Here is a 24,121-nt window from a genome sequence, read left to right on the forward strand (position 1 = left end):
AACCAGGTCCTGCTGCAGTCTGATAACATGGGCCAAGTAATTCAGCACCCTAATAGAGAAGGTAGCTGATGCAAACATCCACTTTCCAATACGATCCATTGCCCGTGACTCCTTGTCAGGGGGATGGACTGAGGAACTGTCCTGAGCTAGTTCCTTTTTGGTGGCCGCTGCCACCACCATGGCATCTACAGGGGAACCCTTGCTCCATGAAGATTTGTCTGTAGGGGGGCCCAAAATCTTGTCGGGCCTCCTGGGGATAGGCTCTACAGTGTCTGGTTCCTTCCATGCCCTGGTGGTAATCAGGTTGACCAGAGGGTCAGCTGGGGGGGACACCCAAGAGGTAGATTGGCCTGTGTTGAATGCTTCCAGGAATACCAACTTGTCCGAGGAAGGCTTTTTAGTGGACCACACCCCCTTTGGCGGAGCATTTCCATAATGTCTCCGAAGGAGATGTCGCCAGGGGGTGACTTGGGGGAACCTTCCCCTTCCTCCAAATCGGTATTCTCAGTAAGGGACTCAGGGGAGTCCAAGTGCCTCCTTTTGCATAGGTGTTTGTGAGGAATCTCCTCGGGGGAAATGTCCGAGGGGGGCTCACCAACAGATTTGTGTTCCTCCAGGGGAACTGGCTGAGGCATCAATGACACAGGCTGTCCCTGGGACTGGATGATGGAGGACAATCTGAGCTGCGAGGGAGCGGGGGTGGATCCTGAGGACAGAGCGAGGGGTCTCGATCCTCTAGAGAGAACCCTCTCCACAACATCGAATGCCGAAGGGGAACCAGCCTCTCTAAGACAGGTGGTCGGCACCCTCGGATCCGATGAAGGGATCGGAGTCAGAGCCAAAGTGCTCGGATCTGAGTGGATGGTGTGCTCCGACCGCAATGGAGCCGAAGACACACTCGCCCCCTCGGGTCCGATGCCCAGCTCTCGGCTCCGAGAGCTCGGATCTGAAAAGGGATCTGATAGGCTCAAGGGCATGGCCGGCGTTGAGGTAGCAATAACCATTGGTGTCGACTCCCGTTTGTGGATCGGAGAAGGAGCTATCAGGGCAAACAGTGGAGCTGAACTCCCCCCCTGGGGGGGGGGAGTAACATTCCCATCTGCAGCTGAGTCTGTAAAAAGCGGCGCATCATCCAGTCCATATCTGCCTCCGAGAGGCTTCTAGTAGATCTCGACAAGGCCGCCGAAGCCGGTCGGGAGGGCCGACGGGACGACCTCGAAGATGGTCAGGCCTCCTCCTCTGGCTCCGGAGAGAAGCGTGGAGAATGGAGCCATGGGGAGGAAGGCTTGGAAGTCCTCGATGGGGAAGGGAGAACCTTGGTGGGAGGGGCCGAGGGGTCCAATTCGGCCCACTGTTTGTGGCTTCTCTCTCTGTCCCTTTCTCTCTCTCCCTTCTCTCTTTCCTATCTTTTTTCGCCTCTCGATCTCCCTGGGACGAGGTGGGAGGGTGAGTCCCAGCCAGGAGAGGAGGACCAGATGGTTGGGCAACCGCAGCCATGGTTGTCGCTACAGGGGGAGAGGAGGAAGAAGAAGCCGATTCTGCGGGTAGAAGGCCCGCCAGAATAAGCTGATTCTTCCTGTCTCTCAAAGCCCGGGGGTTAAAGGCTGCACAAATTTGGCAGCCTGAGGAAAGATGGGCCACCCCCAAGCAAAGAACGCACTGAGTGTGACTATCCGCTGGCAACAGCTTATGGCCACACTCAGTGCACTTAGAAGACTATCAGCCATACCCACACTCAACACGCACACCTGAAGGAAAAGGGGCCTACTAGTGATAGAGCTACGAAGGATAAGAGGGATATAGAGTAAAGTACTAAGAAAAACGAATATCTATCCATAGAGAAAAAATACTACACACACACACACACACACACAAGCAACTAAGTATCCAAAGTTTTATAAATAAAACTGTAAAATACTAAATTCGCCTGGAGCTCAAGGAATCCTGTGCTTGGTAAAGCCGCAGCAAATGAGATCTGGGGATTGGAAGGAAGTTGCAGGGTAGTATGGGTAAGGGGGAGGAGCTTGGAGCTCGGATTTTTAGCTTGGTATGCTGCCGGCTCAGATCCATATCGGATCCGTAACCCACAGGTTGCTGATCAAATGAAGTTAACTACTTCAGATCTTTTTATATCTATTAAAAATCTGGACTACTGCGAAGGCAACAGCAATAAATGCTTTACAGTCTTTGTTGAAAGTGACAATTTATGACAATGCTCAGTGTGTATGCATGTCTTATCTCATAGGAAGCAGTAAAATGAAAATTAATTACAAATGTCTAGCAAATGTCTATCATTTTCTCAAATAATGTGGGTCTACATATTCTTAATAGGTTAACAGAAGAAACTGGAAAGAACTGAGGGCTATATGTGGGTCTTTAAAATGAAAGAAAAAATGGTCCAGGATATTTCCTAAACATAGGATTGAGGTTAGTATATTTTTTTTACCATCCGCATTACATGTATGCTATAGATTAACCAAATGCTCTGTGCCTATGATCTCCCATGCTGTATCAGGTAGGAAGCAGGTTTGATCATATTACAGCAGTCTAACAGCAGATATCAAGGGGTTCCATTCTTCCATTAGTAGAGACAGGATTAGCTCCGGTTCTAATATTCCCAAAAAAGGAAGAAAAATGAGAAAAATGGATCACAAACTCTATCTAATATATACAGAAAATAACAGGACTTATTAGATAACAGCAATACTCTGTTTACTGTACCACTATATAAATCCAGTACTGCCAAATATGAAATATCTTTCACTACAATTAAAACCCCAGACAAAAACATCTACAATTTAAATAATTATATCAAATTAAACATACTATAAAAACATTTGTTAAAAATACCTACAATTTATATGATAGTGATGTAATATTTAGAGAAATTTAGCCAGTATTGAGAAATTAAAGATAAGTTAGTATAATACAAATAAGAAGTGAGGGAAAAAAACATGGTTGTAGCATATTTAGATAGAGAGTCAGGGAGATTGTACACTGACTAGAGAAAGGAAAGAAGAAAGCAGAGTGAGGAGGTACTTGTTCATATTTAGGGATATAGTTTATCGTGACGTTGAATAAAAACAGAGCCAGATTTTGGCTAGGAAGTCTTTCAGAATGGTTTTAAAGGAATGGAGGGAGGGTACCGACCTGATGGATGCAGGTAAGAAGTTCCAGGCCTTAGCAATATGGTATGAGTACAGACCACGTCCAGCAGATTTAACACAATTCAGTATTCTGTAAATATTCAAGTTAGTCGACTTTAGTACTGTTAAGCATAATCTGCCCCTGTAAAGCACCTTTATTAGTCTGCACCAACAAAGCACCCTTAATATACTTATATATGAAAGGAAAGGACTGGACAGTATGGATACTCAATTTCCTAACTTCTTTTTACCCAACTTGGTGGATATGGGCATCTTATGGCAATGTAGTAATTGTCTCATGTCTACCAACAACCACTTGATGCTTAAAGACACACAATGAAACTGGAGGCTAAACTCAATGAAACTGGAGGCTAAACTCTCCCATACAAGTGCACATCAGGTTATCAAAACCACACACACAACATCCATGTATGACATAACACACAACACATGTATAGACTAATGTATGCTGAGGGACTGAAAAGCAATCTTACTAAACAACAATGATCGCCTAGACCGCCTGTTATCAAAGCCATGCCTCAGCAAATCCAAAGGCACTCAGAAAAAAAACAACCTAACATTACACATTCAGTCACTCTCAGTGGAGCCCCAAACACACTTTCCAGGACTGTAATTATCGGGGACTCCATTGCAAGATAAACCGATGTCCCCCTAACCAGGCCGATCAAGGAGAAGATAATGGTCAACTGTTTATCTGGAGTCAGGATCTGGTGTATCCAACATGCCCAATAGTCCATGTAAGTGTAAATGATCTGCACTCTACCTCCCTGGACTATGTGACCAGACACATTATGGAGCTTTCAGACTATGTGTCTCAGGCTGGTATGAGCCTAGCATTGAGCAGCATATTACTATCACTGAGGGTGATGCCACAATATGAGCAAAAAACGATTGATTTCAACAACTGGCTGTCTTTCTGGTGGCATTCTAAGGGGATCCGATATTTGTCAGCTTAGGAGGACATGGTTAAAGGACCATATTGCTTTGGGTGGTCTGCACCTTTCCCCTCTAGGCTTTCAAATACTGGCTAAAACTTTATCCACACCCATAGTGCTTTTTTTAGGCAATGTGAAATTTACAAACCTACTAACATAGCAAAATCAACTCAACTGAACTTCAAGGTGTTACAGTTCAATGCCAGGGGCTTAAATAAAACACTGGCTTAAAGCAGCACAGAGTACCCCAGCAGTGCAAAGTTTCAGCGCCTTCAACACTTTTAGACCAGTAGCTGCATGGACAAGGGCTAAAGGTGGAAGTGTCTCAATACACATCAACAACAAGCATGCCTCTAGGGTGGTCAAACAAGATGACATGCTGGAGTTCCTCCATGTGCCGATCTCCACAGACAAAACCCTGTACCTTATCCTAGACAACAACTACAGGCCACTCCCCCCCCCCCCCCCATGTCCCAAGAAGCTCACAATGCACACTTGGACCTACTGGAGACACTTACTATCCAACCTAACACCCTAATCATGGGAGACATCCATTACCCCTCTACAGACTGGGAATCCTACACAGTCTCAAATCTATAGGCAGAGATTTCTGGACATTATAAATACAACCACCCTTGACCAAATAGTGAATACACCCACTAGAGGTTACAACATACTAGGCCATGTGCTCACAAATATGGTAAAACACTGCACCCCTCCCCAGTGTCTTCTCCTGCCTGTTAAGGTCCTATCATTAAGCTGTCTCCTTCAAAATCAAAATCAATTCCGTAATCCCATTAACATTAGTAATAGGTAGGAACTATTTCATGCCAAATAACCTTTTATTAAGTGATGGTTTGTCCAAATTCAATGCCCCTCCAAACCCCAAGCACACAGTAGCCTATGCTGAACTGCTCAGAGAAACTCTGTACAACCATGTCGATGGCTGCATAGAGGGTTCCCTATTGAAATGTCGGCACTCAAAATGCAGAGTGCCGGCAAACCGAAAAAATAAAAGACCCAAAACATACGAGAACAGCAAATCTTGAAAACTGCTCTTCTAATTTAAACTTCCCCCTGCACCCCCCCCCTCACACCCACTGAACTTATACTTACCAACTCCAAGATCACCATACCTCAGAGAAAAGGGAATGCCAGAGAAATGGCATATGTAAGTCTTTTCTTTTGGCCACTACATCTCCATATTTTGGGATGTATTCTAGTGGGTCCCAGCATTTTAAATGGTTACCACATAGAGGCTAATGTACCTAGCAGAAGTAAGACCAGGACTAGCTCCAGAAACAAACTGCCCTGGTGACATCCCAAATTAAACAGGACATACAACAAAAGAAAAAAAAATATGGCAAAAATCAGGAGGGGTAATTACCATATAGATAACTGTCTCACCAAACTAAATAGTCAACTAAGAGGGCTAATTAGGTCAAGCAAAGCTAATTTTCAGTTTAAGATAGCCTCAGAGGTAAAAGATAATCATAAGGTCTTCTTCAGCTATGTCAGAAACCTTAAAAGCATCACACAGCAATGTTCTGATCTGTTGGTTAATGGTGCCACATTCACTGAGCCTGGCGATACCTGTTAGCAGACAAATTCAGTTCCAACTTTACCTCACCCCTACCATCCCCCAAAAAATACCCTCAAACATAACCCTTACAACTATAACGAGGGAGCATGTACTGGCTGCTCTCGCTAAAGCCAAGAACACTGCCTCAATGGCCTCAATAACATCCCAGGATGCTCCCTGAACAGTTTAAAATATGACTTATCAGGATCCCTGGAATTGTTATTTAACTACAGTCTTAAAACAAACTTTGTGCCACATGAATGGAGGACTGTGATAATCATCCCCTTTCATAAGGGAGGACCTTCAACATATCCTGGAAACTACAGACCCATTAGTCTGATTAGTCTTATTTGCAAAGTAATGGAAAGTGTTATTGTGGAAATAATCAACAAGGACATAGGAGACTTTCAGATACGGGATCAATCCAAGTTTGGCTTTGTAAAAGGAAGGTCAGCTTACTGAATCTGGTGGACTTCTTTGAAAATGTCACTAAGTCAATAGATGAGGGGAAAACTGTGCATACTGCCTACCTAGATCTGGCTAAAGCATTTGATATAATACCCTACTTCAGACATTGTTGACAAACTTACAGAACTACATATAAACCCCTTTATAACACACTAGCTAGCTCACTGAGAGAACCCAGGAGGTTAGAATCAGTGACGCTACAGCCACAAAGAGGCTAGTCACCAGTGGAGTCCCCAGGGTTCTATGTTAGGCCCATTCCTCTTTGTCATCTAATTCTCAGATGTCAATGCCAACGTCAAAGGCCTCTGACTAACCATATTCACAGATGTCTGCAAACTGGGAGCAGTCATTGACTCCCCCCAAGATGACAACACCCTAAAAGAAGGTTTAACACAGACAAATGCATGGTGCAAAAGTCATGGCTTAAAACTCAATACATAGAAATGCATTACAGTACCTTTTGGGAAGTTGGTCACCCTTGGTAACAACATCATCAATAAACTCCCCCAAAGGTTAATTCATTATTCAGCCATCGGTGAAGTCATATAGATCGTAACCTAGCATTTGACCAACATGTGTCCAAAGTAGTATTGAATCCATCTATGTTGCTCAATTTATAAGCAAGATAAGCAAGGGCATGGCATCTAGGTCCAGAGAGATCATCAAACCACTGTATTCAGCCCTCATCAGACCCATTATAGAGTATAATGTCCCTTTCGATATGTACCTGACCAGACACATGCAGTAAGTGGAATTTCCACAAAGGTTCCTTATAAAAAGAATACAAGTAGTAAACACAATGTCCTGCTCTAATCATCTCAAAGCCCTGTGTCTTTACTCAGTATTATACAGACTTCTGAAAAGTGATCTTAGCCTGGCATAAAATTATTCCTTGACCTCTATTTTTATGAACCTTTTGCTCATCTGTAAAACAAAAAGCATCAGAACTACAAGATTAAAAGACCTAGGACATATTGGAGAAAATGATGTGTTTCTCAGAGAATTGCCATTCCCTGAAAAGGCTCCCCATCCTTTTGAAGCAGTGTTCCTCCCTATCCCTATTTACTTGCAATGTGGACCAATGGATGGGTAATTGGAAATTCACCCCTGGTCTGGGACCTACATCTCTGATGGACAAAGGCAGATTTTTGGATCACATTTGGGTTGCAGGGCTAGGCTTATAAGCACCCTAATGGTTTTTAGCCTAGCATAACACCTATGAACCAATGCTAGGTTTGTGGACAGAGTGTTTTTGGTCATTGAACCATAATGACCAAGTGGAAACAGTTATGTAGAATGGTATTTAGTGCTGGACAAACATATGGATGCTGGAAAATTTTATAGGTGGTAAGAAGATGTGTATGTGTCAGTTGATGGGGTGGTTCTAACCAGTTTAGGCTTTTTACTGTAATGCAGTGGTGGGTTATGAAAGGGTATTTGCTGAAATTTTATCCACTTTATTATATCGTTGTTCAAGTTTTGCTTTTTGTGATGCCTGGAGGTTAGTAAGGATGGGAGCTCCATAAAGTAGTCAGGGTAAGAGGTAAGTAGTGGCAAGTGTAATTTTAGTTACATTGGTGAGAAAGTTTTTGACTCTAAAACATCCCTAGTTTTTGGTGATTTTTTATGCAATTTTATATGCAGGTCAAATTTAAGATTACCATCCGCTATCACCCTTAATACTTTGCTATGCAAAGTGACTTCACTGGTTATATTAATAAGACAGAGGATTTAAAATTTTATGGGGATGGGGGGGGTATTTTCTTTTTGAGCATGTTGTGAGTTACAAATCCAGGTTTCACTGGCTGTTAAATTGTCTAAGTATTTTTTTTTTAGATGTGCTAGGTTGTCTGACATGCATATGAGTGTGGAGTCATCTGTGTATTGTATTAGGGAGGCTTGTTCTGTGGATGTATAGAGGGTGTTGGTGAAAATGCTAATGAGGAGGGGATCGAGAATAGAGCCTTGTAGCACACTGGTGCTGACTGTGAGGAATGAAGAGAGAGTAAAGTGTAATTTTACTGACTAATACCTATTAGATAGGTAGATTTTGAACCATAGAAGGGTAGGCTGAGATAGACCAAGTGAGGACATTTGAAGCAGAAGTTTGCAGTAACAGACTGTGTTGAAAGCTTTAGACAGATCAAGAAAAAGGAGGAGACATTTGCCATTATTTCTAGCTTTATTGACAGTACCTGTAAAGGTTAGGAGTGCAGTGTTAACACTATAGGAGGTACGGAAACTGTGTTGTGTGGGGGATACGAGTTCTTCCTGCAGGAGATAGTGTACTAATTGTTTTTGAATACCTTTTTCAACTATTTTGGAGAGGGGAGATAAGACTGTTATAGATCTAAAGTTAATAATGTCTGTTGAATTTCTTCTGTTGTGTAGAGGGATAATATGTGATTTTTTTCCAGGGAGAGGGAAAATGAGATTCTTGGACTGACCTATTTACAAAGATTGAGACAGGACAGGCAATGATAATGGGTGCTATTTTACATTACACACGGCAGAGCTCTTACAATATTGGGGTCAGGAAAGGATGCGGTCACCACAGGCTATTGCACAATGACAATATACTCAGTGAAAACTTGCAAGAGTTGGGCCTTGTGGCAGAGCTCCTGCAGTATCAGGATGAGGGAAGGATGTAGTGCCCACAGGCTCTGCACTGGGAAGGAAGATGGCAAATGAGTGGAAGAGGAGATTCATTTGCAAGTCATTTACCTATTTTGATTCCAAATGCACTTCTTGAAGACAAATAAACTTTTTTATTTAACTCAGATACAGGTTTGGTTCTGTTGAGAATTACATAACAGACCATTTACATTTTGAGCTAAAATTCCTAGTAGTTGTATTTACTACTATAAAATAAATATGCACTATCAAATCAAGCAGAAAAATGTAACTGCATTTAAGGTGTTAAAAATTCACAAAAATGAATAGAGAAAAAGCTGGAAATGTCTGCATAATAAGGAGAAGCCAATAAATGGAAGATGGCCTACATGATACGGCACAGTGCCCAAATGCATCACATCCTATAGCTGGGAATAACTAGAGTGATGAGGATAGCAATTCTGACATCCCCACACCTCAGAGCAAAGGGAATTTTCTACGAATTGTAGAGCTGGTTCAAATTATAAAGCAGGTTCCCGCATATTAAATGGTTACTATGTCTCATTGCTTTAAAACAATGTCTCTGTACGTACATATATATGATTGTGCTCAAGTTGCATTACCGCACCAGAGTTATCTGATTCTGTAAACCCAGGAGATGTACTGTAGACAGGCAAAGATTATGTTGTGTAACCTAGTTCCAAATATATTTCATTGCAAACTTAGAACTATCTTGTTCCCTGGTTTGCTTATAGTGATGTGTTGTCTGTACTGATTTAAAGATGCCTAGAAGAAAGAAAAAAAAAGTGTCGTAAAAGAGTATTTATCTGCATTTTTGATTAAGTCCAAATGGATGAAGCACTCCTTTCTAGCTGTGGCTCAGGAAGAAAGACCCCACAAAAAGGAACAATAAAAGCACTATTAAAATACATGTTCAATGTAAAAACATTTAGTAAGGTAATATTTGCTTTAATAAACACTGAACTAATGAAATACTCTATAATTAAAAAAATGCTGGGAATGGTGTGCTAAATAAATCAAACTTAAGGGAGAAGTATACAGCCCTGGAAAGAAAGTGAAATATTAAGTAGTGTTAAATCTGTGCAAAATAGTAGTTTTACAACATTTTTGTGAAGGAGTAGACTGAAGAGGTGAAGAAACAAAAGCTAAGTAGGCATTTGAAAAATTATAAATAATAAATAAAAGTAATAAAGACTATATAATTGTTCATAAGTAGGTACTAGGCTATTGGCCCTAGGGCCTATATAAGTCTAGCCAAAAAGGTACCCTGGCTTTTGCCACCCAAGAAAATTATTTTCCTGAGCCCATGTTGAGCAGAGCCACAAAGGTAATCCCCAGGGTGAATTTCCTATTTCCCATCCAGACATCAAGATTTTTATTGAAGAGTGCTAATGACGAGCTTTGTTTGATATAGATAGGTAGTTTGTTCCAGAGTATGGGAAGTCTAGCTACAAAGACTTGAAGTGATTGGCTGTTCTGAAGTATAAATTAGCCAAGAAGCTTTAAGCACTGATGGAGCCAAGTGTTTTTGTAACACGAGATGACTGAAACTTCATGGACAAATGGTTGATGCACTTCATGGACAAACGGTTAATGTGCTAAATGCTTAGTGGTAAATCTATAGTCCCAGTCTTCTGGTTAATCCAATATTCTTAATTTCTTCCTGCAAGACTTAGTTTCAAAATCAGGAAGCTTATTTTCCAATCATTCATAATACTTTTGGTGGAATCTTAAGGAATACGGCTGGTTTGTATGTTCCGTGACGTTTACTACCACATTTTACTTGCTGCATCAGACAAATATCATAAACTAATAAAAAGTGTTTTGTTTCTGACACTAAGACCTCAATAGAATATAACCGCATTGTTATCTTTTGTAAGTGGGATGAAACATGGACCCACAAAGGCACAGCAATGAACTGCTCATCATCCAAAGAATGGAATCTACTCTACTGGAGTTAGAAACCACAAGGGGGTGTCTACTTAATCCAAAGACTGATTCAATCCCTACAGCCTGACTCTTGTCTCTCTCTCTCTCTCTCTGTCCCCCTTACCACACAATAAATTGGTTGATGAGGTCTACCGGCTTTGAAATGAATGGACTGTTGGAGTCTCATCTGGGATGTAGATATCAGGGCCCCACTTTGGGAGAGGAACAAATGACTCAGTGGGGTAAAAGAAGAGGGGCCACTGGACAACACTCAGGGGATGAGAGTGCTAAAAAAAAGCAAGATCCAAGCAATACTTCCAGTGATGTGACACTGAAGCGACTGGTGCTAGTGTCTCAATATTAGCAAAAATTAAAAAAAACAGTTAAACACAAGAAATCAGTAAAATGACTTGAGGTTAAAGGCTGCTCACCCTATAATGAAATCTGTCTTCTATGGTAATAAAGGTTTGCTAACTAAACTACAAGGCATAAATATCAATGAAAATATAATCATTTTGGGTGATTTTAACTGTGCAAACAGTGACTACTTAAATTACTGAGCTTCAAATAAATGTCCAACTAGGAATTAGTTATGGGAGAAATAGCATGAAATCTAATAAGTTTGACAATGTCTGTAAACTTTCTGTTCCCAGTGGACAGTTATACGCACTTAATATTAATTTTAATAGAATCATAAAATTATATTGTCTGATTTTACTGTTTTATATTAAAGTGTCTGAAGTTTTAGCCTTGCTCTGCATCCTGCCTTCGCCTGATTTGCTGCTTTTCGTTGATTTTGGATGTGAATCATCTTCACTGAACAGTTTTATTCTGTTTTCATACTTGTTTAATATAATCATCTTTAATCCAAGAGTAAAATTAAGCCTTGTGTATAATAATCTTTACTAGCCTTTTCCACTGGAAACTATAATAAATGGCAGAGCCGTAAAAAAAGACCCCAGTACTGTCCTCAGGCACCCTAATAAATCTAGCCATAACATTTTAAATAAGATATGCAATATTATTAACTACTATGTTCATTGATACATAGCTATAATAGATAATCACAGAGTTACTAAAATAAATAACAGAACAAGAGGATCTCCTTTCTGTTTAAGGATCATCCCTGAGGTAAAATCAAATCTAATTGCTACAGATCTAACTATGAACTGAAACTGAACTTAAAGACTGAAATAAATATAAAGTAGCATTCCTTAATTTCATGAGAAAATTGAAAAGGAAAAACTGAATGTATCATGTTATCAATAAGCGAGGGGAGAGGTCATCTAAGATCATTTAGCTGCAAGACACAGTCATACCTGTAGTGAAAGTTGGTGAAAAATTTATAATAAATAAGTATGCATGTCTCAGTGCTATAGACACAAAGAGAAGAACCTGTTTTGCAACAACCAAGGGTATATGACTGCTGCCAGTGATAAATGAAAAACTCAGGATTTGTGGGACCAGATCATATATCTGGCAGTTTCCTACCTAATATCATGGAAAGTTTAACTAACCCTGCAACAATTCTGTTACATAAACTATTTTATACCTGGACATTTCCCTTATCATTGGTATCAGTCTGCAGTGATACCAGTTCACAAAGAGGGAAGATTAACTTCAGACTCAAGACAGTTTTAGATCAGTCAGTCTGACTAATTTAACACATAACATCAGTGGGGAAAGGACAGCCATAAAAGAATTTAACAAAAATAACACATGGGACCTGCTTCGGTTAGATAGTAAAATCATCCTGCCTTATTAATGGGAGACTTTGCCTTCTGACTCTCATACTATTTTTGAAAAGTAACAGCAGCACCAAATAAAGTATTGAAACTGGAAACTGCTTATTGTGATCTTGCTAATAAATCTGACATATTATACATAAGAGACTGACACATGAAATGCATTAAATATCAAGTCATAAATAGTTTAATTGGCAAAACACATATACAATTGTACACAACATATTAGGGTAGTAGATTATTTAAATCCAGACAGTGACAACAAATGGTGTCCCACAGGGCTCGATATTTGGACTACTTCTTTTTGTAATATTCCTCTCAGACATAAACATGAGAAATTGGACATAGAAAAACAAATATACTGGTAACTGCAAATTAAGTAGCATAGTTATTTCAATAATTAATGCCAAAGTTCTCTGAGAAAGTGTCTACCTGATATAGCAGTAGTAATAGTCATGACTTCACCTTTACTGTAAATAAATACGGCATTGTGAAACTTGACAAAAAGGATATAAATTATGATGACAAAATAAATTGTTAAATCATGAACAATGACTCTTACTAAGCATATCCAGACAATAACATAAGCTTTTTCAAAACACACAAAAAATGTTGCCCACAGTAAATAAAACTGTTAGCTTTATTTATTAATACAACATTCCAACAAACAGCGCCTCAGCCAGCAATGGGGCTTTCTAACGTTCTCACTAATCAAAATTTCAAAGTCGTTTATAATAGAAGACTAATAGAAGAACTAAAGAAAAACACAGATCACTTTAATAATTAAAAAAAATAATAATTTAAAAATTCCCACACTTACCACTACAATGACATTCCACTTATATTATTAAATTCAATACTTTTCACTATAGATATCATTGATATTTTCTATACTGTAATAAGTTAGCAGCTATCCAAATAAATAATAAATACAAAAATAAATGCCTGTATAAATATAACATCTGCAAATAAAGATAACCACAGGCCAAGAGTGTTGACTTGAAGGCCTGATGATCAGATGCCAAACAGGAGAAGCTCAAGATTGAGTCCTGCAACTTTAACCACATAGGTTATGTCAGACATTTAGCCAACTACTCACTACATAACATATGGATTTATATTCAGATTTTCAAGTTTATCAAAAATGCATACATCAGGTATAGTGTCACAGGTCTTGTGCAGGTCTAGATATTGTACATGTACTGTATAACCACTGTCCACTGTGTTGATGACTTTTTCAAAGTCACTAATGAGGTTAAAGAGGCAAGACTTAACTTTGATGTAGCTATAGATATTATTTGAAGCACCCAACGGTCTGATGACACGGACTCCCATGCCATCAGGTGCATCAAAAAGAGACCCCCGACTGCCTCCAGAGGAGAGCAGTTGGGCGACCCCTCATGGCTGTTGCACTGGCCTGTCCGAGAATGGTTCTTGAGACCCAAAATTTCTCGGACCCCCCCCCTACTTCTGGGCTGGCGTCTAACCTGACCCCCTCTGCTTCTAGGGGAAGGTGAGTCCCGAGTGTCCGGGGAATACTGAGACTTCCGGAACCACATCTACTTTTGCCTCCTCTGATTCCTGGAGAAGGATCTTTGGAGGTTAGAGAAGCAGATTTTGATAGCAGACAGTGTCTTCCCGTCCTTCTCACTCTGGACTAACGTTTCACAAACCATCTTCCCAAATAAGGAAGAACCATCGTAAGGAGCATTCACAAAAGACGTCTTAAAGGGTTCCATGAATTGACAAAGCCTAAGCCAGGCGTGTCACCTCATGGCAATGCCAGACCCAGCAGCTCTTGTTGCTCCTTCAGTGGCATGTGAGAGGAGGCACATGGAAGTATTTGTAACAGCTTTGAGAGTGGCCATTCTCACTGAGAATGCGTGTTTATCCTCTGGATACATGGACTCTGAAAATGACTCAGTGAACTCCTTGATGAGGTCTCGCTCTAGTCTAGTAACGTGGGCCAAATAATTCAGAGCCCTTATAGAAAAGGTGGCTGAAGCATATGTCCGCTTTCCAAGGCAATCCATCGTCCTGGACTCTCGGTTGGGGGGATGGACCATAGAACTTTCCTGGGCTAGTTCTTTCTTGATGGCAGTGGCTACCACCATGGCATCCACAGGGGACCCTTTGATCTAACTGGGTCTGTCTACTGGAGGGCTCAAGATCTTATCAGGGTGCCTGGGACTGGCTCCACAGTGTCCAGCTCCTTCCATGCCTTGGTGGTAATGAGGTCCACCAAGGCATCTGCGGATGGGACATGCAGGAGGTAGATGGGCCAAAGTCAAAGGCCTCCAGGAACATCGACTCATCTGAGGAAGGTTTGGGGTGGACCAACCCCCCCTACCCGCTGGCACAGGATTTCCTCCAAAGGAGACCTCGTCGAGGGGGGGTGATCTGGGGGAACCTTCCCCTTCCTCTAAGTCGGTATCCTCAGTGAGGGACTCTGGACAGGAGTCCAGATGCCTCCTTTTGCATGTTCATTTGTGAGTGATCTCTTTGGTGGGACTCTCTGGAGAGGTCTTGCAAACTACTTGTGGTTCCTCGAGGGAAACAGTCTGGGGCACCTCGAGCACAGGCTGTCCCTGCATGGGTAAAAAGGCAGAAGATGCACCCAGAGGTGAGGGAGTTGGGGCTGAATCTGATGAGATGGTCAGGGGCCTTGATTCCCTGGAGAGAACCCTCTCCACCACACTGAAAGCAGAGGGAGAGCGAGCCTCCTGAGAAACTGGCAAGGAAACTGCTCCCCAGATCCGGTGTGAGGATCGGAGCCGAGCCCGACAGAGCCAAGATACTGAGGGGTAGGTCTTGACCTGACAGCATCGGTGCCAAAAAAGAAAGGTCCAACCCCTCAGATCCAACACCCAGGCTTCGGCTCTGAGAGCCGCTCTGGTCCAAACCAGTCAGATCCAATGTGCTCAAGGTAATGGCCGGCGTCGAGGTACATGGAATCAACTGCGCCGGCCCCTGACTCCTGGACCTCTCTGATCCAAGAACTCCAATGCAGGGGGTCAGACCGGAGAAGGAGATATCGAGGCAAAGAAGGGAAGCCAGTTCCCCCCACCAGAAGGAGAGGGGGCTGGTAAGACCCCCATCTGAATCTGGGTGCGAATAAACCGTCGCATCATTTTGTCCATGTCTGCTTCAGATAGACCTCTGGTGGACCATGAACAAGCCACTGACGCTGGCTGGGGTGTCAGTGTATGGAGGCCCTGAAAATAGGTCTAAGCTCCTCTGGTTCTGCTGAGAATCTCAGCAATCAGAGTCAAGGAGAAACTGGCCTGGAAAAAGCTGTCTGTTTAAGGGGAGGACCCACTGGATCCGACTGGTCCAGGGATCTCTTCCTCCCCTTGTCTCTCTCTCTCTCTCTCTCTCTCTCTCTGTCCTTGCTCCTCTCTTTTCTTGAGTCCCTATCCACAGGCATTTGTCCAGGAGGATGAGTCCCAGCCTGGGAGAGAGAGAAGACAGTGGCCGAAGTAAAAGGTGCGGTCATGGCTGTGACTGCAATAGAAGAAGAAGAGGCAGCTGCCTCCATAACAGGGAAAAGTCCTTTGAGGATCAATTTTGCCCTACAATCCTTTAGGGCCCTGGGGCTGAACCCTGCACAAACAGAGCAGTCCAAAGAGAGAGATGGGCTACCCCCAGACACACAAAGGACAGAGTGTGGCCATCCACTGGGAACAACTTATGACCACACTCTGTGCATTTTCTAAAGACCAGCTTGGCCTGCTGATCTGCCATATCCAACATGGAGGTACAAGGTACCAAAAGTTTAAACTAACAAGGTTTAAACTAAACTATCCAACCCCAACACTCACACACACTCACACACACTCACTCACAAGGAGGGGGACGGGAGACAAAGCCTAATCTACCTACAACACGAGAAACAACTTATTATTTTTTTTAAATGGATACAAGATGCAAAACAAGGGAAGGGGAGGCAAGGGACAGTAGGAAACCTACCTACACTAACAACAACTCAGAACACCCACAGAAAACAGTAGAAAAAGTGCCTACCACTCCTGGAGCTCTAGACTACATTGCTTCGCAAAGCCGCGGCAAACAAGATCTGAGGGAAGGAAAGATGGAGGGGTGTTATGGGTAAGCGGAGGAGCTTGGAGCTCAGATCAGATGCAGGTGAAACTGTCGTCTCAGATCCGGTCCAGATCCAACATCCCACTGGTTGATGATCAAATGAAGTTAAATACTTCAGATCAAACAGTTACCTTTTTTACAATGTTGTAAGTGTTTGGATAAGGCATTGGTCTCAAACTTTTTGTTGATTTTATACTAGTGTTCATAAACTCTAGTTTTAAGGGCTCTTTCAGCTTTATCTACTTAGTAGGATAAACAGTGTTGGCAGTATGCCAGATATTCAATATGTTTAGAACCACAACTGAAATATTTTTTACCCTTTAAAGTGAGCACAATGTTGGACAGAGTAACCTCCTTGCACTGGGACATACAGGGACAGTAATGGCAAATGCTACATTTAAAATTGCTTTTTTGCCATTACTTCCACCGTATTCATCCCTTACATCACCTCATTCAAAAAAAAAAAAGTTAAATGCTCTCTTAAAGGTAAATGTAATAAGTTTGGAAAAAAAAAAGTGGGAGTGTGTTGGGCATGCCAGGAAATATATTCCAATATTTGGTAAATGATTTGCTGTAGCGAAGGTGTGTCATTATAGTTAATAATAAAGGACTTATTGTAATTGGTGATGTTATTGTATACTCTGCTAGAGGTGGGGATCTCCATTGTATCTTCAGCATCTCCTTCTTCATGGGAGAATAACAGAGGAATAAACTTAGAACCCCAACCCTACAGTACCTCACTCTTTATCTGATAAACCATGTCCTTTGAATAATCCCCTCAATTAATCTAGGAAGTCACTGTAAAGGGAGGTCATGGGTGCCGCTCAAATCATTCGGCTTCTCACAATATTTCTTTTTTGATGTTAATGGTGGTTACTATCAAATGTAAACAGGTGTTAGTAAAATTATCTTTCCTATATAATCTAGAAATGAACCTGTGCTTGAAAGGGTCCTTTAGGAGTTTAACATCCAAATAATGTATATTATCAACCTCTATATTATGTGTAAATATGAAGGAATCGTGGTTTGGTTAGTATAAGAAACAAATTCCTCAATCCATTACTCTGAACCATTCCATAATAAAAATATATCATCCAGGAAATACAATTATAGAGTAATATTCTATTCTCTGAAAAAGGTGATTAAATATAAACTTGCTTTCCCAGTATAGTAACATCACATTAACAAAAACAGGAGCACATGTTGCACCCATTGTGACTTCGTTAAGTTGCTTGTAATATTCATCTTCAAAGAATATGAAGTAGTTCGATAACATTAATTCCATGTTCTCTAAAATTCATTTTAAATTATGGTTATTCAAAAAGTCAAGGTCAAGGAGGACATATTCAAACCACTGAACACCAATATGGTATGGAATAAAGGAAAATAAATTGTTAATGTCAATAGTGACCATAAGGTAATCTAACCAAAAAAATTCCCATGAATCACCTAAAATGTGTTCAAATAACTTACCAAAAGGTTTAAGTTTAGAATCTATATATAAAGCAACATTATAAAAAGGTAACTTTTTTGTTTTTGGGTCCTTGAACAAAGTACCCCTAATGAAAGGGGAGGACAATGGAAAGCAGAATTAGAATATTGTGAGCTACTCTGGCAGCTCCATTTAAATGCTTATGTTGCCCCAGGTCTAAATGGTCAGATATCAATTGTACCTGCTTTAAAGTTAAAAACAAATAAGTATAATATCTGTGTTTTTTTTTTACTTAGTTCTTTGGATTTATTGTCTTTTTTTAAAAAGAAATGAGTATGAAGCAAAATATGCATTTTTATTTTAAACCTATTAAATAAAACTACATATTTATATTAAAACAAGAAATGGAAACATTTGATTTTATTTATTTATTTTATGTTACATTTGTTTACTGGGAAAGTCTAACTAGACACATGTCCTTTTTCAGCGGAGGCCAGGGGAGAAAAGCTTCACATGAAAGAACATTCAGAAAAATACAATATTGGTAGTATACATGGGACACAAAATTTAGTTAATCTGGTTAAGAACAGTTTGTATGACCAACTATACACAAAGCTAATTACTGGATTACTAAGTGTAAATAATACATGATGATGTTTTACAAGTAAATAAGAAACAAAACATTAGACATAAGAAGAGAGATATTACAACACTATACATTTCTTAGGACATAAATGGAGAGATCAGTAGATATGTCAAGTCAATATTTCCTTAGCTCTACAATGATATAGACTTGAGCAGTGTTAGTGTGCAATGAAGCATAGGTAACAGAATGGACAGAAGGTTTGGTCCAGATGTGAGTCAAGAGGTAATAACATTGTCAAAGAGAGAGGTTAGTCAGGAGTAGAGCAGGGACGCAGCCATTTGTTTAATAAGTGTTTTCTTAGGGTTGTTTTAAACAGGGGAAGAGATGTATTAGTTGTAATATTGTAATATTTTCTGGAAGTGCATTCCACATTTTTCCAATATAATTGGAGAAGAGGGAATCTCCTTCTTGGCTTTTGCTTAGATTGATTTTTATGTGGTTTGTTACTGGAGCATTGGGTTCTGCTGGTGGCATAGGGTTGTAGTAAAATTTGTAAGGCAGGTATTTTTTCAGATTCATAAAGTATTTTATGGGTCATAGTTAACTGGTTCTAATGAAGGAGTTAAGGGAGGGAGCTCTAGCCAGTTGAATTGCTTGAGCGCTACACAATGGTGAGGCCTATCTGGTGAGTTTGTGGCGAATCTGGCGATTTTGTTATAATAGGATTCAAGTTTTGCCAGCTCTGATTTTCTTAGATTTGTGAGTATGGGAGCTGCGCATACCAATGTAGAGATTAAGTGGGACTGGGCAATGGTAGCTTTAGTATTTTTGGTGAAGTACTGTTTGTTCTTATATAATGTTCCTAATTTTTGGTGTGTGTTTTTAACTGTTTGTGAGATATGAATGTTGAATTTTAAGTTGCAATCAATTTCAACACCTAAGAGTTTCATGTGTGGAGATGGGGAGATGATGGTATTGTTTAGTGATGCAATGTTGAAAGTATTAAAGGGTGAGGCTAATTTAGAGGGCTGGAAAATCATATGTTTGTTTTTTGGGGGGTTTAAAAGTAGTTGAGCATTTGTAAGCTAGGTTTCAACTGCTAGGAAGGATTGTTGTGTTAAGTTCTGCAGCTCTTGTATTGGGGGAGCAGCACATGCCACTGTTGGATTGTCTGCATATTGGATGAGAGAGGCTTGTGGGGTTGAAGTGTGTAGGTTATTTGTAAATATTGAGAATAGTAGCAGTCCTAAGATTGAACTTTGGGGAGCACCTAGAGTCACTGGTATAAGAGGTGATAAAGTCTGTTGCTTGTTGATGACCAGTAAGATAGTCCTGGAACCAGGCAAGAGTAGCTTGGCAAAAGTTTGGTTTGGAGAGAACAGTTAGAAGCTTGCTATTGGGAACCATACTGAAGACTTTTGATAGGTCAAGGAAGGTAGAGGATATATAATTATTGTTGTTCCTGTGATAGCTGACAGCACTGGTAAATGCCATTATAAAGTTTGATGTACTATGAAATGCTAGAAAGCCATGCTGAGTGTTGGTTAAAAGTTTGTTGGTATACAGGTAGTCAGAAACTTGTTTGTGAATGACCCTCTCTGGTATTTTGGACAGTGGTGATAATATTGCAATTGGCGGTAGTTACTGAGCTCTGTTGAAAAGTCAACCTTATGGAGGGGTATAATGTGAGAGGTTTTCCAAATGGGAGGGACTTTTTGTTCTGCTATGTATCTATTGATAAGAACTGATACAGGATAGGCTATACCATCTGCTGTTAGGATTAGGAAATCAACAGGTAAGTTGTCTGCAGCTAATGTGGTAGGTTTTAGCTTTTTGAGCAGTTCTTTGATTGTCTCTGTAGGTACAGGTTGCAAGGAGAAGGTGGATTTAATATTGGGAGAGACAGAGGTAGTTCTGGTAGGTGAGGGGCTTTGACTGTTGGACAGAGCTAATATAGTTTCAGTAAAGTACATTATTGAATTGAGTAGCAATACTGTCAGAATTATTAGTTGTGGTAGGAAAGGTGTCCTGACTTTGCCTGGTAGAAGTATATTGTTTATTGCTGAACAGAATTTTTATGGATTATTACGGTGCTTATTTTGTATTTCTGAGTAGTAATTTATTTTGTCTTGTTTAATTTGCTACTTTGCTTTGTTTCAAAGTTCACTGTAGTTCTGTAGACCAGGTTGGGACTTTGTTTTGTTCCATATTACCCATGCCTTGTCCCGGGATTTAAGTAGTGAATGCGTTTATTTTGATAACCATGGGGCATGATTTGATTTGACACATATATTTCTGCTGGGGGCCTGAGAATTTAGTATAGATAGGAAGGTAGAGTTAAATTAATCAATTGCTTCCTGTAGGTGTAGATGTTTCAAGGAGTGTCCAGTTACAGTGAGTATATCTATCAGGTTTACTGGAGTTCAGGTGTTTTTTGTTTATTTGTTTAAATGTTATTTGCTTACGTGGATTAGCTCATTTCCTGAGTAGATAAGTTGGGAAGTGGTCACTGAGACTATCTGGTAGACAACCAGAATAGGAGTACAGTGCTGGCCAATTTATTAGTATCCAATCTAGACAGGAATGTTTGTTAGTTGGTTTATTAATCCAAGTGGGTGTCTGGATAAGCTGTGTGAAGCCATGCAGGTTTATATAATTTTTGGGGTTTGGAGAGATGCAGTCTAACCAGTCAATATTGAAGTCGCCAATAATAATAGTCTCCTGAGGTAGTATTTTACCAGACCAGTGTAGCATATTCTGTAAAGCATGTATATTATCCCCTGGAGGTATATAGGTAACTATTATGTATATATGTTTTCTGGAGTTTATGTTTAATTTGGCAAATATAACTAAGGCATTGTTAAGGTTTAGAGTTTTTTCATCTAAAGATTCTATGGAGAGGTGTTTTTCAAAGAATAGGACCATGCCTCCTCCTCTTTCATTAAGTCTGTCTGTACGTATGATATTATATCCTGGTGGTAGTATTTCGTTGTTGGGTGTGGAAGGCTTTAGCCAAGTTTCAGTGAGAAGTACAACATCTGAAGTGTAAAGGGAGAGGTTAGCATGCAGTTCATATACTTTGTTGTTGATACTTCTTATGTTAATAATTAAGAGAAGGATGTCAGATTTGTTCCTAGGAGCGATGACTGCAGATTCAGAGGATTGAGAATGTTTGTCAGTTTGTGAGGGTGAGTTAAATGGAACATAGGTTGTGCCAGGGTTTTGTATGCCCCCACTAAGAGATAGTTTGGAAGCTATGTTGAGTTTAGTTTTGAGGAATTTGACTATGTGTTTGTCAGAGATACTGGGTATGTTAGGATGAGGAAGAAGGGAAACCTGTATATGGTGTAGAGTTGTGATATTAAAGATGGAGCTATGTATAGGGATGTCCACTGGTTTGGATGTTAGGTGACAGATATCAGAAGTGGAGTGGGAGAATGGAGATTCATTTAGGTTGAAGTGCTAAGAGGTGGTATGTGCTGCTAAAGTTAAAAGCAGCAGTGTGGTTGCCAGTACATGCAGGTGGTGTATGCATTTAGTTGGGGGTTGGATGTTTTTGGCATTATTTGTAATAGGGGGAATTTTGTTATTAGGCATCTTGGTAGAATATAATTAGATTAGGAAGTGTTGTTTGTAACAGTGATTGAAGCGGTGAGGGGTGTATAAGAGTAATTTAGAGCTACAGTGTTTGTGGGTGGAATGATTTGATTGGGTGGTGTGGTTATAAAAGTACAAATCTAGGGATATGGAGGGTGGGAATGGGGTGGGGTAGGGTAGCGGAATGAGCCCGAGCGCAGCATTTTTTTGTACTTTATTATAAGGAAAAGTTCTAGTATGTACAACTTTATTTATTGATTTAATAACTTAGAGTCTTTTTAACAAGTAACCAATGAGTGACTAGTGTATGATATTTAAAAAGCTTAGAGTAGTTTATGTAATTTACTCTGATGAAGTTTCAACACTGGGATGAAAGCTCTCAATAAATTACATTTTATTATTGCCTTTAGACTTTATTTCGGTAGTGTGTTCAAGTAGCTGTCATCTTAGCTTTTGTGGTTTGTATGTTTTCAGTGTAATATGTTTGGAACTCATTATTCAATTGTAGGAAAATTGTTGAGTGCTGTATAATTCTGAAAAAAAGAATTATGAACAGGAATAAGATATGTAGCCCTTTGCTTAGAGAGAATGATGCCTACTAGGGTAAGGATATAAGAGGGTTGATTTCCTAGGATTCTATAACTAGTGGAGTTTTTAAGTTATTCTAAAAAGCTAGTTATGGAGGGAATAACTGTACCATTTACAAATAGATAACATGGTACTTAATGGAAATAAATTAAGAATGAAAGTCATTTGCTGATTCTGAGTACCTAAAACAATATACTATTATAAACTGTGCTAAACTGGTAGTATTTAGTGCATCACCATTGTTTGGAACTATGAACTATAATTATCTATTATCATTTTGAAATAAGTGTATAAGGGGAAGCCAGCTGATGTAATAATATGTAATGTTAAATGGGAAGAGTTTCAGGGTGGCCACGGTGGTGCAGCGGTTAGCGTTGTCGCCTCACAGCAAGAGGTTTTCCGGTTCGATCCTCGGCTGGGGTGCCTTCTGTATGGAGTCTGCATGTCCTCCTTGTGGTTGCGTAGGATTCCTCCTGGTGCTCTGGTTTCCTCCCACACCCCAAAGACATGCTATAGGTGGATTGGACACTCTAAATTGGCCCTAGGTGTGAGTGTATGTGTGTGTGTGCCTTCTGTGGAAGGTTGGGCACCGGGCTGGCAACTTGACACTGTAAAACTCCACTGCCAATCATGAGCAGAAAGGTGATCCGCTATGGTGACCCCTATCCGGGAAAAGCTGAAAGAAGAAGAAGAAGAAGTTAGATGGGAACAGTTTGTGTGGATATAAATTGAAGAACCCAATGAGCAGGTGGGAATAGGAAGTGTGTGCCCAATTCCACACCTTGCACAGAAATGATCAGTTCATCTACAAGGTGTTTTATATCTAGGAAGGGTGCCATTATACTGCTATATATTTATAGATTCATAGATTAGTACTAAGCTAACTGCCCTTGCAAGCCATTTTAAGCTTAGCCAGTTATCTCTTGTGAGACTCAAACCCTGCACCTTGTGTTTGTAGGGCAAACACTTTAACCATTAGGCCACCCTCCCAACCCTTTTAGGTGTAACATACAATGAATTTGATGCACAAAGGCAGTACATATGGGTGCAGCAACCACTATTAATCAAGGGCACTGTGAGGTTTACAGTGGTAATAAGTAGCAGCCTTTTCTTCATTCACAGCTAATGAATGTGGCAGTGAGGGCACTGTGAGGTTTATAGTGGTAATACGTAGCAGCCTTCTCTTCATTCACAGTCAATGAATGTGGCAGGGAGGGCACTGTGAGGTTTACAGTGGTAATAAGTAGCAGTCTTCTCTTCATTCACAGCCAATGAATGTGGCAGGGAGGGCGCTGTGAGGTTTACAGCTGTAATAAGTAGCAGCCTTCTCTTCAATCACAACCATTAAATGTGGCAG

At 40.5% G+C, this 24,121-nt stretch overlaps 1 long non-coding RNA gene across 2 annotated transcripts in view; it reads right to left on the bottom strand.

Moving 5' to 3' along the window:
• The window catches only part of LOC122810269, a 1,068,874-nt gene that overhangs the window by 188,549 nt on the left and 856,204 nt on the right, over positions 1-24,121 (bottom strand). The gene's annotated exons all lie outside the window — the stretch shown is intronic.

The sequence above is a fragment of the Protopterus annectens genome, chromosome 8.part1 (genome assembly GCF_019279795.1).
Source record: "Protopterus annectens isolate FY-2018-M chromosome 8.part1, PAN1.0, whole genome shotgun sequence".
NCBI lineage: Eukaryota > Metazoa > Chordata > Ceratodontiformes > Protopteridae > Protopterus > Protopterus annectens.